This window comes from Ambystoma mexicanum, chromosome 7q (assembly GCF_040938575.1).
Source record: "Ambystoma mexicanum isolate Mex_15411 chromosome 7q, UKY_AmexF1_1, whole genome shotgun sequence".
Taxonomy (NCBI): domain Eukaryota; kingdom Metazoa; phylum Chordata; class Amphibia; order Caudata; family Ambystomatidae; genus Ambystoma; species Ambystoma mexicanum.
In genome coordinates, this window is record NC_090941.1 from 311642338 (window position 1) to 311663061 (window position 20724).

Below are 20724 nucleotides of genomic sequence, written 5' to 3' on the forward strand. Positions count from 1 at the left end.
GAATAGGGCATGTTAAACATATAATGTGAGTGTGCGTCCCATGGTTTTGCTTCCAAACTTCTCAATTGCAAAGGGTGCTGCCGCCAATGCTTGTTCGCATGGCTAATGGCTCTCATTACTGGATCTAGAAAAATGTTAATGCCCCAGAGTGGTCTTTTGAGTGAGGACTGCTGTCATCACCACTTTGTTTGAATCCGTATCCCTACCACTGTTGCTGTGCTTATTTCCCTTTTTAATTCATCGAAAGCATTGATCATTTCACATGTCCAGGCTATGCCACTGTTGTTATTGTTATTGTTATTGTGCTTGTACCGCGCCAAAGCTCATAGGCATCCAGGCGCAACTGTTGTCCTTCTGTGCTTCCTTGAGTCCTTTAAAAGTGGTCTGGCATAAGTGCTGTAGTCAAAGACCCATCCCCTGCAGTAATTGCTGCATCTTCATTCACTGTTTGTCATTTGGCTGTTTTCGGAATCGCATCTGCTCTTCCAGGAGTCACTTTTCTTTCTTCTTGGGATTTTAGTTGGCCTATGTATACAAACTCTACCTGACAATATTGCATTTTTCTTTGTCTACCTTCTCTGCCAACACTGTCGTCAACTGTACTGAGTTTCTCCTGCACTGCTCCTACGTTCCGCTGCACACCAAAATGTTGTCTTAATATTGTATTACTGTACTGTCAAGTTTTACATTTCCCAAATTCCAATCTGAAGTACTCAGTTGAAAACTGAGCTTGACATACAGTACTAATGAGGTAAACGTGTATGTTTTAACTTTTTTCCACAATAGGTAAACACGGTCATGTCTTGGGACTCTACAGTAGACTAGATTTGAAAAGAGTTCATTCTTTAAGCCAATCACTGTAAAATATTTAGCTGTGGGCGAGATATTACACATATTGTAGCTGGGTGCGGGACCAATGGGAGCTCTGCCTCAAATATATTGTTTACAGGGTGAAAATCCTGAATAAATCTCCAGGACCCCCTGTTGCCTTTTTCACCAGGTACACAGCCGTGTTCCTTGGGGATTCCGATGGTACGAATATTCCCTGTCACATGAAGGCAGCAATGGCTTCATAAATGCCTTCATCATCTTCTTTTGACATGCAATACTGTTTCACTCACAGTAAAATTGCCCCTTGCTTCAATTTTATTTTGACTGCCCCCACTCATTTCAATAGGCCAATGTCATATGGATTGCTGGTCCACAATGTGCTTGGTACCTGTGCCAAATCTTCCTGGAGGAAGGTCCGTATTGTTTTACTTGTGACATTTTCTGGGGTACTTCTCTGCTCTCAATTTTTAGCCAATATGTGAGACTTATATTATACACTAATTCATCATCTGAATCATAATCTTTTTACAAGTCTTCATCTTTCAAATCAGACAGTCTGTGTCCTTCATCAAGAAAAATCACTGTCCTCCAATGTATTGCCTCGTTGTCAACTCCATGCAAAATCACACTTTATTTCTCACTATTGCTGCTTCCAGTTCTATTGTGATTGCCAGCCAGTTCTCCTCATCCATGGGTACTTCTGGTCTAAATAAAAATGCAGTAGACAATCATAACATTGCATCCCGTATCCTCAGGAACCATGCTAGCAATATGTGTACTCCATAAAGGAACATTTCCTTGTGCTTCTTGACCATAAAATGCTGTTATAAATTTGTGTGCATTTATATAATGGATCCCTGGGATTAAACTTATTATTCCCTGGTCAGTGAAGGATATCATCATGTTCAGTTTGCTCATCAAAACTCTCCCCACTATGTAACTTGTGTCTTCCGGGAATATAGTGGCATGGAAAAGTCATGTTCTCCTATGGTGATAGGTAAGTCGTCAGTGAAAGGAACCATATTTGTTGACCCAGAATAAACTTGTGCATTCATGGCGATGCCTGGCATTGGGTATTTTCCCTCTCTAACACAAGACTGAATCAGTCCTGCATCGAATAAGAAGGAGAATGTTTTATCACGTATGTTCACCCCATCCTCAGTTCCTCTTGTGGGTCTGGTGTAACTGACAGGATGGAACACATCAAGTCATCCCGTGGGCTGTCCTATTGTAGGTACATGTACAGTCCTGTGCCAATGAAAGGATTTCCTCCCACTATTGTTACACCTCCTATCCTAGGTGTAGGTGCCTGTGTCAATGTATTTACGTTCCATGGTGACACAGAATTCTGTTGTACCATTGCCTATGCATGTGCATGCATAGGTCTGCACTTGTATCTGCCCTGTCTGTACCGGGGTTTGGTGTGTATGCATTGGTGCTTGCTGAGCTTGTATTGGTGCTGGTTGCATGTGTGTCGGCATTCCTTGCTGTTCAGGCTGTATTTGCGGTGTTTGTGTCTGATAATGTGTGTGATCTTGGGCATAATAAACAAGCAACTCTGTGCTATATGGTGGGGGATAGACTGTCTCACCTCTTGGATCAGCCCCTTGCCAATTATGTTGCTTCCTTCCCCTGCCCCTACATTGTCATGTAATGTACCCCACCCTGCTGTATATCCAACAATGTGGTGGTAGTCACCCAACTCTATGTTGTCTCCCATTACACTTACCCCCCTGCAGTACCTGGAACCCCTAGTCTCTGCCTCTGGGAACCCCTTTACCATCATGGGTTATATTTAGACTCTCCTCTTCCTGCAAAATTACCGTTAGCTGGTAGTTGTGACTGTTGTGCCCCTTGTGTGTTAACAACCTTTCCACTGGTCTCTTCCATTGACAATTTTGACAATTTCTTCTGCACTAGTTTTGCTTCTTACACCTTTCTCTCCTCCTCTTTCTTTCTGCCCTTCTCTTGTTTTAATCGACGGTTTTCAGTACTAGTCAATTGAATCTCTGCCCATGGCTTCGATTCTACACCCACAATCTTTTGTAACTACCCTTGCACTGCATCTGGAAGCCCTTGACATAATATATGATAAAGGATTGTTATATTATCATCCCACGGCTCTCTCATTTCAAGCCACCATTTTTCCTGAATTTCCTTCGCCCGGTCTGATTTTGCATGTCATAAAAGCGCTCATGTCTAGTGAGTCTGGATATTGGACTCTAAGTGCCCTCCACATATAAGCTTGACAATTATTAAAGGGTGCTCCGTCATGGTCAGTGTTTTTGACAGTCACTTCAGGATAGCATGCGTGCGTCCAAATGTCATCTGACCTCTCCCCCTTTACAACAGCATGCACGTTTTTGATGTCACTGTCTGCTATCCTCATCTCAGCTGTCTGTCTTTCTAATTCATAAATCAATCTACCCGCCCCTGAGATCAGGGTTGGGTGTCTGCAAACCAAATTATTCTTGTCCATTTTTGTACACAGGATATATTGTGGCAGTTCTCTCCCTTTCTCTAATAAGGGGAACTGTCTAATCCCTGTGCTCTATCTGAGCACAGCCGTAACCTTTTTCTTTGTCACTGTGTCTGTTGTTCTAACTCTCTGCTGTCCTAGTAAACTTCACAACTTGTTTGCATATGGTGTTTTATCTTCCGAACTGCTCAATCGCTTTTTCAGATGTTTAGGATATTGACTGTGCTCTTCTCTCCTCACTGGTTCTTCCAAATCTAACCACTCTATCTCCTTCCCTAGCCCTACGCTTATAGAAGGGGCTTGTGTGGCTCACTCCTCTCCATTGTCCTCTCTCTCTTCATCTTCAAGCATAGTGTCATCACTTTTATACCCTTCATCATCTCGCTTTTCCTCAAAGTCCAGTTTTCCAATGGGACTCGATCTATATGTTCCACCCATCATTTCCTCCAATTCGCTCCTCCTCCTACCTTGCAGAGACTCTTTCCTACTCTCCATCATGTTGTTAATACCACCCTTTCTGCTCCTGTACAGGTTGATAACCCTCCTTTGTATGGCCCCTACTTCTCCTTCATCTGGAAGAGTATGGTTCTCAAGGAGTTCCTCTACCTCCTTGCAGCGTCTTTTCTAAGCTCCTATCACTTTCTCTCTGTTCCCAACTCTGGTCCCGCTCCTTGTCTGGGAGCGTAAGTACCCTAATTAAATCATCAACTTCTTTTCTCCATCTTTCTCTGCTTCTTTCTATTTCTTGTTGCCTTTCTCTGTCCCTCTCTTCCTCCTCCCGTCTTTCTTTTTCACAATCTTCATCTCTCCATCTATCCCTTTATCTCTCTTCTTCTTGTCTTTTTTCTCTATCTGCATCTCGCTTCTTTTTTCTTTATCGCTTTTCTTCATTCCTTCTTTCCCTCTCTCTCTTCCTGCACCTTTTCTCTTGACTTTCTCTGACTTCCTATTCTCTTTCTTTAAAATCTCCCATGCCCTTTCTATCTAGTTTGAGCATTAGCTGTCCTCCTACCCACTCATTCGGCACCATCGCCATTTCATCTCTGCCACCATTCCTGGCTCTTGCTCTCCAGATCTCCCGAGCTTCTGTCAATTTTGCCTGCAAATTGCAGCACTTTTCATATTCTGTGCGTGTGACACTGGTCTTTGTCTATCTGTTTTCTCCCTACTCATAATACCTTGACTGCTACATGCGGGGTGGTGTATATGTGGGGTTAGTTTATCCTGCAGCTACTTTAAATTCTCGTAACAGGCATAATCCCTTTGCTTCAGGGGATGGATCGGTACTCTGGGGAGGAGGAGGAGCCATGGGGATTGTGCCCCCTTCATGCTGATTAGCATCCATTCTTTCACGGGCAGATCCTCTGTCTTCTGTCATACACCTTAAACAATTCTTAAGTGGCACGTTAATATGTCGACATGTGTTGCAGCACTGATTTAGAGTGAGTGCCATCCTGCAGCCAGGGCATGAACATTTTCCCCTCACTGTCCTGCACCCATTGGGCATTGTATTTAAGAATGTTGTCCTTATACCGGGGTAATGCTTTACGCAAATAAAAAAGGGAGTATCCCCCATTATAATACGTCACAGTTTATCTTACAAGTATGCCTTTCCCAATATACTTACCCAATTTTTATTTCAATCCTCTTCCACCCTCTCTTTACCTCCTTTCTCACACCCTTCCCCAACAATACTCTCCTCTGTGCGTCTCTCTGAGAGACCATGTCTAGTGCGTTACCCAATACTCCCAAACGACACTACATACCTCGTTTAAAGCCCGGGCAGCAAGAATTTACTGCTCCCGCACCAGACCACACCCTTTGGGTCCAAACCACATCTTCTCTTCCTCCTCAATATACACCAATATACACAACAATTCACTTTTCATGGATCAGCTGAAGACCTTTGGTATCGATTACGCCCTAAATCACCAGCCATCCTGCGCCCTACAGTGCATCCTGCGGGGATCAAACACAATTTTGTTCACGGGGGCTCCAGTCGAACTCTCTCAATTCAAGCATGATACCGCTCTCCACAGGTCACTGTGTAGCTCTAAAATAAATAAATAAATACATAATAAAATTCCGGCCATGGCATGGAAGCCTTGAGAATAAAAGTGTCCTAGCTATGTATCCTCTGCTACCATCGGTAATGATGGCCTGGAAAACCCCAAAATATGCAGAAGGTGTGGAGGCAGTAAAACCTAGACTCAATGACGGAAACAGCTCCCGCACCAGACCACACCCTTCGGGTCAAACCACACCTTCTCTTCCTCCTCAATATACACCAATGTACACAACAATTCACTTTTCACACAACCTCAACTGCCCTATAACACAACCCTGGCACCAGCAGTCACTAAACAAATAAACACACTATGGCCTTCTTCCCAACTCCTGGTGAGGTATTCCTTTTGTTATCATTATTACCCCGACAAGAGGTGTACTATGTCATCTTCTGTGACCCTGTCCAGGATATCCTTTCATTACCATTTATACCTCATACGAGGTGTATTGCGTAGTGTTCTGTGACCCTTGTCAAAGGCTATCCATTATCATCAATCCTTTATTTTATCACAATTCCCTCAATATACAGATTCTATTTTGCCAGACCAATGCTATATTTACTTTTCATGGATCAGCTGAGGACCTTCGGTATTGATTCCCCACTAAATCACCAGCCATCCTGCGCCCTACGGGGCATCTTGCAGGGATCAGACAGAATTTGTTCAAGGGGCTCCAGTTGAACTCTCTCAATTCAAGCATGATACCGCTCTCCACAGGTCACTGCGTAGCTCTAAAATAAATAAATAAATGCATAATAAAATTCCGGCCATGGCAGGGAAACCTTGAGAATCCAAGAGTCCTAGCTATGTATCCTCTGCTACCATCTGTAATGATGGCCTAGAAAACCCCAAAATATGCAGAAGGTGTGGAGGCAGTAAAACCTAGACTCAATGATGGAAACAGTCAAAGTGAAAAGAAAACCTGCTTCATTGACAATCCAACATAAAGCTGGCACAGCATTCAATACAGTCACAGCTCTCAAAAGTTCTCATACTAAACAACGGATTATACACCAAAACACGTCATGATGATGACATAATACTAAAAAACCTACAGGACGAGGGGATAGGTTAGGGGAATGGACCATATAAACATTATATACAGGTTAGTCTTCTAATTGGAGATTGCATATCTGATGGCTGCACCTAAGACCACCTCTAAATTGCCAATAGTAAATACATATCAACTCTAAACTATATGATTGGTTAATGCAACATGATCTTGGGTGGCCTAGGAGTGATGGTCCTGATTGGTTGGCATTCTAGTGACCAGCCATGGGCAACTGACAGGTTATCAACACATGAGCCAAAATGGGAGTAGGGGGAGAGAGGTCTTCAAACCGCTTTCCTTTTCATTAAAAAAGATACTATCCTTTATTCCTAGGCCATGCCAGTGCAACTTCTTTGTAGTTAACCTTGTGAGGCATCTCATGTTTGGAAATGTGCATGAGGAATAAGGCAGGTGTCCTATCTATATGAAGCTGGAGACCGAGTGAAAATACTAGGTCACACAGCCGCTCTCCGTTGGACCCAACCTGGGTAAGGAATTATCTGAAATTAAAGAAAGTTCAATCATGTATCCAAGGTAGTACTCTTGTTCAAATGGCAGAGTCTGTTGTTTCTTGGCAAAAGTAATGATTTGTCAGAAAAACTCTAAGTAGGGCTATCACTAATACATTCTTAGTGAGGAAGCAGTTGCCACAGCTTGTTAATAGGTCAGACTTATATGCCTATGCATTTCGGAAAGCAATTTCCTTCTTCAGGGCAAGTCTGTTATATTGCTGGTAAGTAGAATACACAAATGAGTTTCATCATAATAGTTAAGAAAATTACAACAAAAATAAACACAAACAAGAAAACACATAATTGCCATAAAGCTAAAACATAGCACATACCATTCAGTTGAAATTTCCGTGGGTAATATGCCAGAGGAAAAAAGAATAAATAAACATAATGAGTGGACTATTCGTTTACACATAATGTGGCCAGGAAGGAATATATGTAAGATCCATTACCTGTATGAAGTGGCAAACTCTGTAAATAAGTAGTGCGGGTAAAGATAGGCATTCGTTGCGGGCGCTCAATGTAATTTGAGCGGATAAATGCTGGAAAAACATGACAGGTAATCAGAGAGGATGTGCGGATCAACTACACCCTAAGGTTCCCATCTCTAGATGCACTGGCTCAGGAGAAAGAAAGTCCTTAGTTGTGGCCCCTATCTTCTGTAACTACCTTACCAACTACACTTTCCAAGCCACCTCCCCGCTACAACTTACAAAATTATTAAAGACCTGGCTATTCACTCAAGATGGATGAACATGTCTGCTCGACGTTAGCCTCTAAACGTAGATTGTCCTTGCCCCCCCCCCTTTGCCTTGTGGTTACCTTATAAACTGTTTTAGCGCTTGTAACAATGTACTTAGTTGTGTGGGCTATAGACGTAAGTAGACATAATAAGCATGTACGGCTCTACATAACGCAAAGCTGACCTGGTTATAAAAGATGCTCCCAAGTTTATGATGGCTAATCCTTGCACACAAAGCTACACCTGGACAAAGTCTGGCTGCAGATGGGCGTTTTACCTGCACCAGGACAACCAACGCATCACCTGTCATATCATGGCAGCACTTGTTCGTTTTACGATGTTCCTGGGCATATGATAGCTGTAGCTAGGCATGTGAAACTGCAAGTGGCATTAAATAAAGCAAGTCACATTGGCTTTGTAAATGCTTTGTTTTCTTTGGCGACATAATGAAGCTCCCAGTCCCATAATGCAGTCATTATTTCATAATAACGCATAATTAGGTTATGTTGCCTGGTCAAGTCTGATTAAGACGTGTCCATTATTGTTCCTCATGCAATGATTATTACACAATACTAATAGTGTGACCATTTATGATATTTTGTCTCTACCTGATCGGTGAGAGGGGTCTGCCTGATGGAGGGGGACAGTAGTGCCTGATGGAATGATTTCTCCAAAATAATGCATGATATTGTATCATGTAGGTACTGTGTCGGGTTGAGAATTCTGCAACAAAACCAGAAGATTTAGTCCGTGTATTATGAGGTGATTATGTCTGATGTGGGTTATTGTACCTAGAGGATGATTGACTGTGTTTTTAGGGTGATTATTTCACATAACTGCATGTCTGGTTTCAGGTTTTGACTGTGCCTGAGTGTTGTGGGGAGGGAGGATGAGGTGAATTGATTATCCCCCAATTCTGCCTGAAGAACCTGAGCATGGCTGATGCTGCGATCATTCCACAATCCTGCCTGATAGTGCCTGATGTGGGTATTATTCAACAATTCTGACTGATGAATTTAATGGGGTCCAACAGGAAGCTGACAGTGTCTGGTAGTGTTATATCTTTATCTCTACCTGTGGTGTTCCCCAGGGGTTATAACCTATCTCCCTGGCTGTTCAACCAATACCTGGCACTTCTTGCCCACCGCAGTGTCACGCTCTGCCCCAACTTCCAGTGCTATGCGGATGACACCCAGCTCATTTTCGGGCTACCCTCAACCACCTCTTCTCCCTCTCTCATCTCTGACAGTCTGTCCGCCATCCAGGAGTGGTGTGCCGCAATGATCTCTGCCTTAATGCCAGGAAGACCAAGATTCTCCTAATCGGTACACCCACGCCCTCCTTTGATGTCACTCTCTGGCCGGCATCTCTCAGCCCTCTTCCTGCTCCCACCTGTGAGTCTAAAAACCTGAGGGTCATCTTCGACTCCACACTCTCCTTCTGTCCTCACATTTCCTTCGTCTCTAAGAAGTCACACTACCAGCCGCACCTCCTCAGAGGTATTCTCTATTTCCTCTCCTTCCCCCAGAAGCTCATTGTCTCCAGAGCTCTGGTTCTCTCTAGGCTGAACTACTGCAACAGCCTCTTTCTAAATCTGCCTGCTTCTACTCTCTTCCCTCTGCAACTCATCCAGAACAGGACTGCAACCATTGTCCTTGGCTTCAAGCCCACGCATCATATCTCTCCAGGACTGAAATCTCTGCACTGGCTCCCAGTGGCTGTGAGGATTAAGTACACAACCCTGTGCATTGTCCACAAGGCCTTCTGGGGGTTGGGGCCTAAATTCCTTCAACTCTCTCGTCCTAAATATCTTCCTTCTCAAGCTCTTCGCTCATACGCATCCAACCCCCTCAGGGTCAGTCGCGTATCCAAGTAACGAGTTGGTGGTAGATCTTTTTCTTCAGTTGTGGCCTCCCTCTGGAACAGTCTCCCTGCCTCCATGAATCATCTCTGGTTCTGAAGCACCTCAAAACCTTTCTCTTTGCTTCTGCTTTTTCTCCTCCTCTCCCCTGCTGACTTCCTGGCTGAAACTGAAACTGCACTGGTTATCTGACCACCCTCTGAGCTCAGGCCAAGGTCGCCTCCCCCGCCAGTCTCATGCAAGCACTGCCTTCCTGGCAACCGCTGCACTTGGAGAATGTTTTCTGTATCCCTACAGTCCCACTACCAGCACTTGAAACCCAATGCCTGCACTTACCCTTGCACTTGCCACCTGCTGGCCTTACTTTTTCTTATTGTTATTTATTCTATTATCCTATGTACTGCACTGTCTCCCCCCCCCCGCACTTTCCCCTTCCCATGCACTTGCGCAATCTCAATGTCACTTGCCCTAGTAGGATTGTGTTCTGTCTTCCCTCTGTTCCCCCACTCTTGCCTCGTCGCGCCTTGAAACACTTGTGTATAGGCGCGTTATAAATTCCATACCATTATCATATCATATTGCACAATATGGTTTGATGGGATGTCTGTGAATGTTGAATGTGACTGAACGTTGTAGAAGGGATTGATCTGGTTGTAAATAGTTTTGCCGGATCAAGAAAAAGCTCTGGTCAATGGGCATAATGTGCCCTGGTGCAGCGATTATTCAGAAGAAGAAGATGATCACATGTTCTTCTAAGCCCTGTGCTAAAAAGGTGTTATTATCGGGCGAAACTATGGTATTCAATGGGTCTCATTCTAAGTCAGCCGGTGCGGTAAAAAAGGTGACGGTATTCGTGGTTACCGGCAATTTACCGGACAGGCCGACTATGGGTTTTCTGATGAGTTGCCTTCGTTACCTCCAGCTGAAAGGTAGAGTTAAGGCAGGCACCCTACTGGAAAAAAAAATCCTTCATTAGCGGCAGCCTTAGAATGAGGCCCAATGTATCTACATCGAAAGGATCAAGACCCAAGTCATTTGTTCTAGTATTCGAGGCTGTCTCATACAGGCTGAAAACAGGTGTCAGAGGAAGACTGTGCTTAATGTAAATAATACCACCTGATGTGCTATTCTCAATGAAGAGGTCATTTTTCCACAAGGCTGTTATACGATATATGCTCATTGAAGCACTTGACACTGCTTCTTTGATAATTTTCTCTCACCCCATACAGGGTATTTGCTTTTCTTTTCACCTATTTCAAGTACTCCTTTTGTTATACCTGGAGCAGAAACACATGTGTTTTTGTGCACCACCAATTCCAGCTAAATTTCGTCTGCGCAATGAGGTTTCAAAACTGCACGATATGTGATATGCAACACATATGCGTCGACTGTTCATATGTTTCTGCAGGACACCCAATTTTCAGAAAGGCACATGATTGAATATCTTGGCATTCAGGTATGATGACAATGCGTACCCGGAAGACCTTAAAGTCGTTAATTTCATTCTCCAGCACGGTTTCTTAAAGTTTGATCTTTTTATTCAATATATGAAAAATGTGCACCCGAAGGTTGTTTTCTACCTTTTATAAAGAACTTCATTGCTGGGGTGCAAATCTCCCCCAAACCCCAATCCTCTGCCTTCTGTAGGGAGCAGCCTTGCAAGACTGCGAGGCTGCCATTGCGCATTTGCGCGATCTCCCGCTAGCGCACCAGACTGCGAGTGAAAGGACGCTTCCCGGTGCTCCTCCTACACATGGGCTTGAGGCCTGTGCAACCCACATTTAATCAGACTTAAAGATCCCAGTTTCATAACCCCCCAACTCAGCAGTGAAGGATCATCTGAGAGGACTGAGTGACTCTTGCAACCCTTCCCCATGCTGGAACTAGTAACTTGTAAATAAAGCCTTCCACTCATAACCTGGCATGCAGTCATCTGTACACCACTACATAATTGGCGACGAGAACTTGGGAAGACAACCTAAGCAGCCAACATGAAGGGAGCTACACCACTGCCACTGTTTTTTCAGTCCCCAAGTAGGGCCGGGATACCATGGCAGCAGTGGGAACCGTTGTTTACAACATACCTGGAGGTCATGAGGGGTATGGACTATACGGCGGGGAAAAATAAGGCAATGTTACCTAATGCCATGGGCGTTGAAGGGCAGATGGTTTTTGCAGGCCTCAAACTGGAGCTGGTAGAAGAGGACAATGACAATGTGTTCAAGGAGGCTCTTTGTTGTATTGTGAGCAGGTTTTCAAACAAAGAGTACGTGGTGCTACACAGACTAAAAGGTTACACCAGGAAGGAGGAGAATGGGGAGCTGGTAGACAACTACATCACCTGCGTGAGTGAGCTGGAAGCACAGTGTGGGTTCGGAAAAACCATGGTGAACGTCACCTGCGACATGCTAATTGTGCACATGAACTGTAGAAAGGTACAAGACAAATTTATACTGGAGAAGGAGTTAAACTTGGACAAAGCAATTCAGATAGCTCGCACAGAAGAGGAAACCTCATGCAGGTGGAGAGAAATGATGGGGCCTGCGCCAACCACCGAGGTGGTGGCTGTGCAATGGAAAGGGCAGCGGGGCAGCGGGGTACGCCCAGGAGAGATGCTACCGACGACACAGTGATGAAAAGAAGGTAGCCCCTGAAATGTTACAGGTGTAGCTGCAGGAGACATCTGGCCAATGACAAGGACTGTCCCACAAGGAGCAAAGAGTGTTCGAACTGCAGGAGGTTCGAACATATCACAATAGCATTCAGATCAAGAATAAAGAAAGTCACAATGATCAAAAGGGAAGGACTCGCAAGCGGAGAGGAGGACAACAATGACAGGCCAACAGTCATCAGGGTGAACAGTTCCAGGGCAAGAAGGGAAAAAACGCATTGCGCAATAAAGGTGGATGGACATGAAACCAGTGTTATGGTTGATTAGGGCCCTGCTTTGACAATCCTTCCCATCCAGACGTACAAGTGCATGGTGGAACACCCTGCTGTGGAAGTCAGAAGAACAAGATGCAAACCAACCGTCTTTGGGGGAGCATCAGTGGACCTTCTGGGCTACATCAATGCTCAAATAGGGTTCAAAGACAGACAGGCAACTACCAAAGTCTACTTCTCAGAAGACGGTCCAGCTGTGCCGTGGTGAGATGACCAACAGAAGCTAAACATAAAACTGGACCGCAGCACTGATGATCAAGTACAGTTGATCAATACAGGAGGAGAGTGAGGGTTGAGAGAAAAATGTACTGCCCTATTTTCTGAAGAACCCGGAAAGATCAAAAACTACATCCACAGGATTCGGCTCAAGCCCAATGCAATACCATTTAAACTCAGGGTAATGCTAGAGTGGGCCACTGCAAGAACCGGATTACAGGCCCAACTGAAAAAAATAGTCGGAGAAGGCACCATTGAGACCGTGGAGTCGTCCGAGTGGCTGAGCCTGGTTGTACTTATCAAAATGCAGCATACAAATGACATAAGGGTGTGCATCCATCTGCACAGTCTGAATATGGAAGTGATAACAGACAGCTACCCCCTTCCCAGCTTCAACGAACTGATACTAATGATGAAGGAACCAAAGTTATTTTTGAAACCTGACATGTGTGATGCATATCACCAGATTAGTCTGCACAAAGAATCCCGACCACTCACTGCCTCCATCACACCCTTTGGCATGTACCAGTACACCTGCATGTCGTTTGGTCAATCATCAGCCGCTTCAGCGTTCCAAATAATGATGGACTCCCTGTGGTGGAATGTGGGAAACATGTCGTACTTCCAGGATGATGTCCTCATCTATGCAGATGACGCCGAGACACACGACTAAGTGTTGCGTAAAGTGTTGGAGAAGCTTCAAGATGATTGAGAGAGCCCCAAGAAGGACCTCTGCAGGCCATAGTCAGGGCCCTAAGCCCGGGGTCAAAGGAAGAGTTGTGATCCTTCCTAGGACTCGCACAGTACTACGCAAAGTTTGTACCAAACGTTCTCATAGACAATGGCCCTGTTAAAAGAATTGCTGAGGAAAGGAACAGAGTATAAGTGGGGTTGGGAACAAATGACAGTATTCAAAGAAGTCAAATCAAGGATTATCAACGCCCCATGTCTGAAGCTATTCAATTTCACGTTGGAAACATTCATCACTCCAGACGCGCCTATGGGTTGGCAGGCACGCTCACCGAGAAGAAAGGGAACTCAGTACAAATAGTAGCATTTGCATCTAAAGCACTCTCTGATGCAGAAAATAACTACTCCACAGTGGAAAAAGAAATGTGTGCATGTTCCTGGGCGGCGGAGTACTCCCAGACATATGTGTGGGGCACAAAGTTCTGGTTGGTCACCAACCACAAACACCTAGTCCATATGCTAAGTCCAGGGAGCACAAAGACCTCGCTGCTGAGACCGATGCAGATAGCTGCTAAGCTGCAAGAATATACCTACGAATAATTACACAATGCAGTGTGGAGGAATGCACAAGCAGATTGCATGTCAAGGCTACTGGAATGGGGAACTCTGGCCACCACGCTTCTCCAGAATGAATGTGTAGTAGCGTTCGTCAGTGACTTAAGAAACCAAGAGTTCCTGGAAATGAGTGAGTCTCACTGTAAAGAAAAGCGAGACAAAGATGAAACTTTGGGCTCGAAATGGGTGACCAAGTGAAAGAGCGATACCAGAGGGACTGCAACTTTAGTGGAAAGTGAATGAATATATTTTTGAAACCAATGGGTCGGCGATGAGAGGGGATCAAGTAATACTGGCAGTGGGAATGCGAAAAGTGATCTTGTGCAGAGCACACAGGATTATATGGGCGGTAACATGACCAGGCGAAGAGTGCGAGAGACATACTGGCGTCCGTGCATGGACCAGGACATCAGGGTCATGATAGAAATGTGCCATGAGTGTTTGAACAGCGACAAAAGGCTCATTATATGACAGGCGCTGATGATCCACACTGAGATACCAACAGGATTGTGGGAAAAGTTGGGCTTTAACTTTATCAGTCCACTGGACACCATGTCACCTGACCACAAGTACGGGTGGTCATCATAGATTAGCTATCACAATGGGTAGAGGCAGAATTTGTACCAAACATCACCACAGCTACCATGATAGAGGTGTTGAACAGAGTTTTTCAGAGGGGAGGCCTGACCAGAGAATTAGTCACGGACAATGGGGAACAGCTTGTTACAAGAGAAATGGAAGAATTCCGAGTAATCTGTATCTCCCACAGGCCAATGGACTAGTCGAAAGGACTAATAGATTCATTGAGGGAGCACTACAACTAGCTAGTGCAGCGGGGATTGATCCCTACAAGACTGTAAAGGAGGCCATAGCCTCTCACCACCTGAATCCAAATGCAATCATCAGTGTGTGTCGCCCTTTCAAATGCTGAGGGTGAGGAGGGCCGCTTCAACCTTGGCAAGATCAGCCCCCTGGGGCTGAACCTCCCACAACTCCGACTTTCCCTCTTCCTCCTCCACCTCACTTGCAAATAGTACAGAACTGAAGAAATCTGCGGTCGGCGGGCTCGATAATCCTGCTTCTTCTTCTTCTCTTTTTTTTCTGAGTAAGAGTCTCTCTCCCGGAAGGAAGCCACAGTGCTATGCTGTTAACTAGCACCGCCTGTGGCCCCTCTCCCGAAAGGGACGAGAAGGGGAAAAAAGCCCGCAGGGCTCAAAAAACCCCAACTGTAGGTAAGCAGTAGCTGATGTCCGTTCTGGAGGATGTAGAGCGGAATGCGGACTCCAAGGATGCCGTGGACAGGGCCAGGAGCCAGCGGAGTGTTGACACCAGGTAAGGGAACCAATCAAAAGCTCCGAAGAGCAAACGGGGAAAGAGGTATGGAAACCAAGCGCGGAAGTACGGGAACAGAGCGAGGGAAAGAGGCGGGGTAGAGACCCCAGAGAGAGAGAAAGTATTTCGTAGCGGTGCCTAGAGGAGTCAATACCCAGAGAGAAAGCACAGGAAAAGAGATAAACTAGCGTTGTAGCAACCGAGAGAGAGCAGCCGCAGGGAGGCTGACCGAAGCTGGTTGCAACGCACAGTGAACAGGGAGGGCGTGGCTAATAAGCCTCCCTGTCCGCTGTTGCCGCAACGCTAGACCGCTGCCGTCAACGTCGGAGAAACGTGACGGTCAATCCAATGGCGGCCTGCAAGCCGCAATCTGGACCACAGGGTCCACAGAAGGCGGCGGCGCGTGACAGTATGCCCCCCCCAATACTGCACCCCCCGGTTTGCCAGGGTGCGCCCTATGGAACCTCCTGAGCAAAACCGGGGCTTTGAGATGTGAAATGGGTTCCCAGGAATCCTCAGCTCTAGAATACCCTTTCCAATGCACCAGATATTCCAGGCGTCCCCGCCTATAGCGAGAATCACAGATTTGGGACACCTCGTAGTCTACATCAACCTGTGGCAGAGCCCGTAATGGAAGGGATCTAACAGACGAGCCCTGACCAGCTTCACGAAGGAGGGAGGAGTGAAAAACAGGGTGCACTCGATGTAGGCAAGGGGGCAATTTCAAACGGAAGGCAACAGGTTTGATCTTGGCCACAATTGGATAAGGACCAATGAAGCGGGGGGAAAGTTTAGACGGTCGGGTCCACCGGGGTACAAACTTGGTAGCAAGCCATACCCTGGTGCCCACCTTCCACTCTGGCACCCCCAATCGGTGACGATCAGCTTGAGTCTTGTAAGCTATTAGGCTTTCCAGCAGACTGCGTCTGGCTGTCCTGTGGGCCTCCCGTATCATGGACAACGTGTCCTCCACTGCAGGGAGATTGTATGTAAGAGAGACACTGGGAAATATGGAGCGGGGATGAGTCCCATAAGTACAGAAAAATGGAGTGAGACCAGAGGCAGAGTGCCGAGAATTGTTATATGCAAATTCCGCCATCGGAAGGAGCGACACCCAATTGTCTTGTTCCTGATTGACGTAGCAACGTAAGTACTGTTCCAGTGTGCCGTTCAATCGCTCCGTCTGCCCATTGGTCTGTGGGTGGAAACCCGAGGAGAGTGCCCTTTCGATGCTCAACTGCTGACACAACGCTGACCAGAACTTAGAGATGTATTGGCTGCCTCTATCAGAAGTGATCTTATCAGGGAGGCCGTGGAGACGAAATATATCCCTAAGAAACACACTAGCTATCTCAGCCGCAGTGGGCAATCCGGGAAGAGGAGAGAAATGTGCCAGTTTGGACATGGAATCGATGGTCACCATGATGCAGGTACAGGCTTGAGAAACCGGCAAGTCCACTATGAAATCAGTGGAGATATGGCTCCACAGACGCAGGGGTACTGAACCCTGTTCGAGTAAACCCAAAGGTTTGGTGGTACGATATTTACTGCTATTACAGATGTTGCAGGATTGTATACATTTCTTGACCTCAGCTTGAATCCCTGGCCAATAGAAATATCTCTTAATCAGTTCCACCGTGTTGGATTGTCCTCTATGGCCGGCCGTCTTGTGATCATGGCACCACTTCACAACCTGATGTCGGAGGGCGGAAGAGGGTATGAAGAGTCGATGATCGTGAAACAAGAGTCCGTCTTTTTCCGTGAATCTTTCCTTTACTTCACTGTGTTCAGACAGAACGGTAGCGTCTTTAACTTGCTGGAGGAAACTGGCCGCCTGGATGAACACCCGATTCCTGGGTAAGAGTCTTTCTGGTGGCTGAAGTCTGGAACCTTCCGACACCTCCTTCCGGGATAATGCGTCTGCTAGTAGATTCTGGGAACCAGGGATATAGGTAATCCGAAAATCATACTGGGCAAAGAAATGTGCCCATCGGGCCTGGCGAGAATTGACACAATCCATGTTCTGGAGCACCTGCAGATTTTTGTGGTCGGTGCGGATGGTGAAGGGACAACTACCTCCTTGTAGTAGATGCCTCCATTCTTCACATGCCAGTTTCATGGCCAGAAGCTCTCGCTCCATCACAGAGTAGTTCTGTTGACTCAGGGTGAGGGTCTGTGACAAATAAGCAATGGGGTGTTCTTCCCCGTCCTGTTCCTGCAGTAATATGGCACCTATCGCAGCTGCAGAAGCATCTGTCTCAAGTATGAATGGTTTACTTTGGTCTGGATGGCGCAAAATGGGAGCTTTGCAAAACAGTTCCTTTAGATGAATGAAATTCTCTTCTGCCTTGGAATCCCAACAAAATGGCAGGGAAGTCTTCTTTAATAGACGAGTAATGGGTAGCACTACCTCAGAGAAAGAGGGAATGAAACGTCTGTAAAAATTCGCCACTCCAAGGAATTTCTGTACTTCCTTGACTGATCTGGGAGAATGCCAACTCAGGATCGCCTCCACCTTAGTCTTATCCATGAGGATACCCTGGGGAGACAGAACGTATCCTAGATAAGGTACTGAGCTGACCCCAAACTCGCATTTCTCTCTCTTTACCAAGAGTTTGTGTTCCTTAAACCGATTCAGAACTTCAGTAAGATGAATCTGATGTTGCTCAGGGTCCTTAGAAAATATCAAGATATCATCTAAATAGACAATAACAGACACAAACATGACATCCGAGAATATCCGGTCCATGAACCTCTGAAAAACTGCAGGTGCGTTGACCAGCCCAAACGGCATCACATGGTACTCAAATAATCCAAATGGAGTACGGAAAGCCGTTTTCCACTCGTCACCAGCATGGATCCGTAAGAGATGGTAAGCACTGCGAAGGTCCAATTTGGTGAAGATCTTAGCTCCTTGGACTGCCTCCAAAATGTCTGTGATGAGGGGCATGGGATAGCGATCCCTGATGGTAACTTTATTTAATCCTCGATAGTCAATACATGGTCGAAGATCTAGGGAATCTTTTTTCGGAATAAAGAACAATGGGGCTCCCGCTGGGGATTTTGACGGGCGGATAAGTCCGTTTTGCAAATTATCATCCAGGTAGGATCTGAGAGCCTTCTTTTCAGATTGAGATAATGAGAACATTCGACCAAAGGGGACTAAAGCATTGGGGAGAAGATCAATTGAACAGTCCTCCGGCCTGTGTGGAGGTAATTCAAGGACGTTCCTTTCTGCAAATACCGTCTCATAGGATGAGAGGTCCAATGGAAGGGAGTGTACACCAATCGTGCTTACTGGCGGGGCAGTATGTGCCGTGGCCTCCATAAAAAGTAGGTCTTTTAAACATGCCTTTTGACAAAACCCCGAATCAAAACTGATACTGTTAGTAGACCAGTTGATTTGGGGGTTATGTTTGCGTAACCATGTGATCCCTAAAATGAGAGGAAAATGTGCAGCACGAATAATGTCAAACTGAATTGATTCAGAATGCTGTTGAATGGACATCTGTAAGTATTCGGTGGTCTGCGTGATGGGTCCAGAGCTAAGTGGACTACCGTCCACTCCTTCCACCTTCTGGTCTTCTTTCCGGTTGATTCTGCGTACGCCAACCTTGTCTGCCCAAATGGTATCTACAAAATTGCCGGCTGCCCCGCAGTCCAATAGGGCCAAGGCATCAATCTTCTGTTGATCAATCATTAGTAGTACTTTGAGCAGCATGAGTCGTGAATCCTCCAACTGATTAGCGGGACCCACGGATAAGGACACATAGGGACTGGCAAAATTCCCTCAGATTCCCGTCCCTCCTAGGACCGAGGGTTCTCGTTTCCCGACTTTCGGGATGGAATCTCTGTGCAGTTCTTTATCTGATGTTGGTCAGAACCACAATATGCACATAACCCCAAATCTCTCCGTCTCTTCCTTTCTTCCAAGGACAATGAAGGACGAGTAGGACTGATCTGCATCGGTTCATCTGGGCGTGGAGGAGCTGTGGTGGAGGAAGGAGGAAAACTTGTAGAGAAAGTCGGGTTACGATTCTTCCGTCTTTCCAGTCTTCGCTCATGAAGCCTATGCTCAATCTGGACGGCTGCTGCCAACAATTCGGGGAAAGAGGCTGGTCGAGGAGATCTGGCTAATTCGTCCTTAATGTCTTCTCGTAGACCCCTTCGGAATATGACAAACTGAGCTTGCTCTTGCCATCCAGCTTCAATGGCCAGTCGATTGAAGATGGAAATGTAAGTGAGTACGTCTGTCTGGCCTTGGCGCACATCTAAAAGATCCTCACCTGCTGAAAAGGTTAGTTCGGGCCTCTCAAAGTTCTGTTTCAGCCTTGCAATAAAGGCCTCATAATCTTGCAGTACCGGATCGGCCCCCACCACTAACGGGGTGGCCCAGGCTAAGGCATTTCCGGCCATATTGGAAATCATGAAGCTCACCCGGGCATGACCGGTGGGAAAAGTGTTGGGCCGAAATGCGAAATGGATGCTGCAGGCCTCCAAAAATTCGTTTAATTTCTTGGGTGTGCCGTCGTACTTCCCTGAAGGTAAAGCCATGGGTGGCAAATCTACCGATCTGGGTTCCCGGGCAGTTATTAGTTGTTTCAGCACATTGTTTTCAGTCCTCAATGTCTGTACCTCTACAGAAAGGTTGCGTACCTCTGCTGAGAGGCTTTGTACCGCGGTCACCACCTCTTGCAATTGTTCAGTGGTAGCCATCATGGGATCTGGGCGTTGCAAACTGTTAGCCCCCTGGGGCTGAACCTTCCACAACTCTGACTTTCCCTCTTCCTCCTCCACCTCACCTGACAAATAGTCCAGAACTGAAGAAATCTGCGGTCGGCGGGCTCGATAATCCTGCTTCTTCTTCTTCTCTTTTTTTTCTGAGTAAGAGTCTCTCTCCCGGAAGGAAGCCACAGTGCTATGCTGTTAACTAGCACCGCCTGTGGCCCCTCTCCCGAAAGGGACGAGAAGGGGAAAAAAGCCTGCAGGGCACAAAAAACCCCAACTGTAGGTAAGCAGTAGCTGATGTCCGTTCTGGAGGATGTAGAGCAGAATGCGGACTCCAAGGATGCTGTGGATAGGGCCAGGAGCCAGCGGAGTGTTGACACCAGGTAAGGGAACCAACCAAACGCTCCGGAGAGCAAACGGGGAAAGAGGTATGGAAACCAAGCGCGGAAGTACAGGAACAGAGCGAGGGAAAGAGGCGGGGTAGAGACCCCAGAGAGAGAGAAAGTATTTCGTAGCGGTGTCTAGAGGAGGCAGTACCCAGAGAGAAAGCACAGGAAAAGAGATAAACTGGCGTTGTAGCAACCGAGAGAGAGCAGCCGCAGGGAGGCTGACCGAAGCGGGTTGCAACGCACAGTGAACAGGGAGGGCGTGGCTAATA